This window comes from Lagopus muta, chromosome 1 (genome assembly GCF_023343835.1).
Source record: "Lagopus muta isolate bLagMut1 chromosome 1, bLagMut1 primary, whole genome shotgun sequence".
Taxonomy (NCBI): Eukaryota; Metazoa; Chordata; class Aves; order Galliformes; family Phasianidae; genus Lagopus; species Lagopus muta.
In genome coordinates, this window is record NC_064433.1 from 18290071 (window position 1) to 18296070 (window position 6000).

The following is a 6000-nucleotide window of genomic DNA, read 5'->3' on the forward strand; positions in this document are numbered from 1 at the left end:
ATGATATAGTTTACATCCATTACAGTGAAAAGTATATTATGATCTGTTCTCTCAGGAAGGAAAAAAAGTCAAAATTAGCTTTGCTTTTTAAACAATGTTATATCCATATACAGCATTATATAGTTATAGCATAGTATAGTTAAATTCTTTTCCAGTAAATGGCTTATTTTTGCTTTTCTCCTGTTTGTACAGTGACTGTCTGGAGTTAAACATTTGAAAGCCACTCTGAAACTTACAATCTATCAATCTTATATCATTTAAAACAATGAAGAAAGAGTTCCTTAAATAAAATTGCTTTAAACTTAATATCTGAAAGACTACCATTAGCAAAAAAAAGTTTTTCCTGCTCTGCAGAGCTAGGAGAGACTAAGTGAAAAATATCCTACCGTGAAACTTCTAAAACTATGGTAGAGAGCAATTAGGACTTGAGAAATAGGATACTAATGTCCTACTTGACCTTCCTCATGAATGAATAGAACTACATGGTGTAAACTTAACATAATTTAAATGAAGGAATTTAGCAGGTGATTCAGAGGTTAAGCAACGTAATACTCAGGTATGGAGAAATAAGATGTCACCTGTTAACAAAATGCCTTCTTAAAATGTGTTAGGAAATGTTGCAACACTACTTTTCAGAAGCCAAATGGAACTGCTTTCCATTAACCCAGCCTTGTAGCTGTCCCATTGTCACTGTGCAGTAGAAAATACCAAAAGAAGGGTAAAAATCATCTGATTAATAAAGTACATAAGTTCTATGGCTCAAGGGAAAAGTGGGTAAATTCCACTCCTCTTGGCATTGTCTATACAACCTGCAAATTCTGTACAAGGATCATCTTATTTGTAGAGCACTAAGCAATACAGAACAAATAGATATGCAGATGTAGGTCTCCCTACAATGAAGTAGAAAGATCAAGAGATTAGATGCTTCTGGTCTGGAATTTACATGACGAACTGCTTGACAAGTTCTGTGAAATTCATTATATAAATTATTCAGTAATATTTTTCTTTCTTTTGCCAAATTTATAGAGATGGTAGAACAATTAGTAAATTATTCAGAGATAGATGAATCTCTCTTCAGTTCATTGGCACTAAAGCACTCTATATTGTATGCAGAATATCATATTCATTAGCAAGATTTCAAAAGTTAGTTGCAAATTAAACTGACATCTTAAAATTTTTCAAGTCATACATATGTTTACACAGGTATTATTATGAAGCAGATTCCTGCAACTCAACACGTCAGAAACATTGAAACAGAAATCCTTCTTTTACAATCAGTAAGAAAATTAATTCTGTCATTACATCTTGCATAATTAATTGCTTTTTTGTTCTTTGCTAGATGACCTCTGTAGGAAGATCTGTCTTGAATAATCCACTGTCTGATCTTGACTTGGAGACTCTATTTTTGGGCATCTAGTACTAGGTGAGATGAATTTCACCAGATACTTTGGAACCAATGGACTACACAAATTCATAGTCTAATCAATAGTATTCATTATGAATAATCCAATATTATTTTAAAAATCAATAGAAAATGAGATTTCCAAAAGTCCACAGTATTTCTGCTCCCATTAAAGTAAAGGGGAGTTTTACCAGAGTCTTATGCAAGCAATAGAGAAGCAGAAAGGGGATCCTTTGAAGGCATATCATTTGGTTAACTTAGCAACATCAACTCAGGACTGAGTACTTTAAGAAGCCTTACCTTCTATCATAAATTCTTAAACCTAAACACATTCTTAGCTATTTCTGTGCATTTCCAAGGTGTGAAAATCAGTTGCATTCGTAAAGCTACTTTAGATTCAAAAGTTTTGATAGTCTTACAGAAACATAACCTAAATAAGAAAGCAGTAGTTTCTGTCCCCTCACCAATCACATTCAAAGAATTAATTTTGTTAGAACAAGTCTTAAAATATTTCTCATTATTAGATCTTGCTATTTTAACTGACGTGTAATTTCAGATCATATAGACTAAATGTGGGCTAGGTGTGCAGTAAAGCTGGTTTGACATCACTGTGTATAGAGAGCAAAGAGGACTATATAAATTGCCTTTCAAGCAGTACATTCCTACTAGGACAAGACTAACGTATCTGAGATGACAGACAATGAGGTCACGGAAAGTAATGTTAAACCCAACAAATACATTCTGATCAAACCATTTTCTGCTACAGCTAGAAATGTTCATAAATTCTACTATATATTTATATCAATTCCGCTATACTCTATTATATGATACATGCTATCATAATGAGCATGATTTTTCTTATCTTTGGAGAGACTACAATGTGGGACATTGAAACCCTACCCTTACAATTCTTCTATTCAAACTTAGCATAACAGACATGTACCCAGCTACAATACATGACCAGAGATTGACCTTCTGTGTTAGCCCATTTTCAGTGAGCAAAACCATTCTGCAGGAGCAACTGATACAGAGTACTCTTTTAACTGATCTAAAGGAAAAAAAAATCTCTGTAAATGCAAATCCAGATCTGCAACTACAGATCCAGCACAGTGCAGCAGTCCTCTGTTTATAACCAAACACATTGATATTCAATAAACAGTGCTGCATAAAATTTCATCTCCCTGTAGGGAAAAATTTGAACTTACTTTATTATTCCTTTGGAATATTTTAAATGAGAAAAAAATGAAGATAAACTGCAGTTGACCCTAGGCATTATAAATGTCATTAAGGCTCTCACTCTGTTAGGCCCATCTGTTGCTTTTCAGGCCAACTATTCATTAACCTTATTAGCACCAGCCCCTGTAGCCTTGAGTTGACATTTCCCTGGTTAATATGGAAAGCCCATTTCCTAGCACACACGAAGAGACTAATTAAAGAATCTGTATGAATTGTCTAACAGATGCAGTAGGATAGAGCAATAACTGATCTGTGTTTTTAGAGATTCAACAAAAAATTTGTTTCTACAGGTTCCTAATGAACTGTATGTACTTATATCTGAACATGTAGCTTTGCACAGCCATTCTCCTAACAAAATAAGCAGAAAATCAGTCTTTTTGGCATCAGTAATAATCTATATCTGTTACAGCAATATAAGTCCAACTGGTGCACTATCAGATTTTGTACTAGATTTACTGATGAGCCAAAAAAACAACAGCAAATGTATTCACTCAGCAGATATGCTGAGTAGCTGAAAATTATATGAATACATAAACTGTTTATCACAGTTAACCCATTGATATGAAGTCACAATAAGGTGAATGGTTTGGTTTTTAGCCCCAGAGCTTTTTCATGCTGGGTATTCATGGCATTTTTCACTCCCACAGGGAATACTGTAAGCAGCTTAATTTGCAGAATGTGTTTAGAAGGAAATATTTTTTCTCTCTACATTTTAGATTAGATATTTCAAGCTCAATCAAAATTCTATACATTTCTAAACCTGCACACACTAAAACAAATGTTTTGGAAAGCAAACAATAGGAAATCCTTCCACGTCATAGACCAGGTGGCAAAACCTGACATTATTTCATATATTCAAAAGTAATTATATGCTCTTTTCCGTCAAGAGGTCGTTTGCAATTATTTCTGAAAATCCTAAAAGTGAAAGTGAATTAATGAATGGGTTAAACTAGACAGGAGTAGTTCTTCAGTAGCCTTCCTTACCATCTCTTTGGCATTTCTGATTCTGTGGCAATAGAAGGTAATTTTCAGATAATTTTTTCCCATAAGTGAAACGTCAGGGCAATTTATAGAGGTACCCTATTTCTTCTGACTGGTTTATTTAGTTAGAAGAAAGCCTTTTAGGATTTTAAGGTTAAAATTAAGACTGTCCTTTCTAAAAACACCCAATTCAGCAATTCAGCATTGTAATTAATTAAAAATAAGATCTGACCTACAGACATGACTACTGTTACGATTGGTAGAACATACTAGAAAGCATATAGCTGTCCAAATCCCTTTGTCTGCAAGGAGATAGTCATCAAGTATTCCATCTCTGTTAATCCTTGTGTGCCATTTCTGGTGAAGTTATCTGTCTCTACCATGTCTATCCTAACTCTCTTTAAGACACAACCTATTTTTTTTCATTTGAATCTTTTTCATGCATCAACAGACCCAGATCAGTTGATAAGAAAAAAAAAAAAAAGGAATAATAGACACATATGGTATGGATCTTATGCACAAATCAGTGAAATCAGAGGAAAGATTTGCAGTACATTCACCTTGTTTTGGAATGCGTTGATTGTCTTCCATAACGGCACGTATCAGTGGTAACATTACCACTGCACACTTCCTGCTATGGTTAACCCAGCAGGCAGCTCAGCACCACTCTGCTGCTCACTCACTTCTCCCAGAGGGCTGTAGGGGAAAATAAGGAAGATAATAACACAAGAACTATTGAGTTGAAATAAAGACATTTTACTAAGTAAAGAAAAAGCTGAACACATAAGCAAAGCAAAACCAGGAACCTCCCACCATCAGCAGATGATGTCACATCCAGTAATGCTGGGCTCATCACATGTAGTAGTTTCTTGGGAAACTGGCACCTGGTTCTGACCCCTCCAAGCTCATTGTGCACACTCAAAGTGAGAGATAGTGGAAACTCAAAGGAAATCATTAAGTATAAGGTCTGAGAAAAAAAAAAAAAAAAAAAAAAAGAGAGAAAAATAATCAATTTTTTTCAAATCTCAGAAAAAGTTTTAAACTTCAGATCTGATTCAGGAAATATATTAAGAAATACATTTATGAATGCCACTGTTTTTAGTTGGTAATAGTATTTTAATTGTTAGTATTAACAATGCCTTATAACACGTTAAAAAAAAAAAAAAATTGACCAGAATTTCAGTGAGATACAGAGATTAAAAAAAACTGAAAGTTTCTGAGTGCTCCAGTGCATTCACTTCTCTGCAATGTGAGGAGCAGCAAGTTGGAACTTGGTAATGGAAAAATTTTCACAGTTCTGGTGCAACAGATGTTTTTGCAAGGGCTTAGATTCCTAGAGGTAACTACATAAGCTCCTTCATTCTAACAGAACAGCACATTACCCAGCAATCACATAGCAGCCTTTATGCGAGATTTCACATAAAAATGTAAGGCACCAAAAAGAGCAGTTCCACTTAGCAAGCTACTGTCTTTTTTTTCCAATGTAATTATTTTTATTTTGTCCTTCATATGCAGCTCTTCCAATTTATGCAGCTGTGACAGTACATTTATCAATTTACTGGCATAAAGTTTGTGCTTTCCTTTAACTTGCATAATGCTACCTCACAAGTCAGTTCCTAATTGAAATCAAAATTCCTTTTACAAAGCCCTGTACATGCAGAAGAAAGGGCTCTGAGCTTTATCCTTTACAATGGAACAAAGATAAAATATAGGAAGCATGAGAAAAATGAACATTCTTATTCTCATTTAAGATGTCTTTTTTTTCTTGTTTGTCTGCAGTCCTTTGTTCTGTGTTACAGTAAGGTCAAGCACAAAATAGCACCCAACTAATTCTTGTTAGTGTTACAAATTATTTAAGTAATATTAAAATTGAATACCATACGTTTTTTTCCAATTAGAAGTAAAAGTAATCTGTTTATTACTAGCAGCAAATAAAAGAAAAAAAAGTGGAGAATGTGAATCCATTTCAAAACAATTGCTCACAGACCTTTGACTCTACTGGAATATAAATATTTTCTTTGGAGCACTGGAAGTCCATCTCATATCCAGGAGAATTTAATACGTATTTCTTAAATAATCTATTTCAATGCATATTTCTCAAAGTCCACAGAAGCTCCTTCTACCTAGGAAAAGTAGAGGGCATGTATCTCAATTTTACAGAAATTGAAGAGATAGCTGTCAAGGTTTTAAGAGTGGAGGGAGCAGGTGAGTTTGCACTGCTTATTGCAAAAAAGCAACCCAATAACATCAACAAAGTCTTCCTTGCGAGCTAAATTATGTAAATTGAAGAATGCCCTTACTGTCAGCAGGTATATTATTTTGCAGAAGACAGACAACTGTGTTAATCTTCCTTCTGCTTAATCCCTGTCTCTTCACAAATA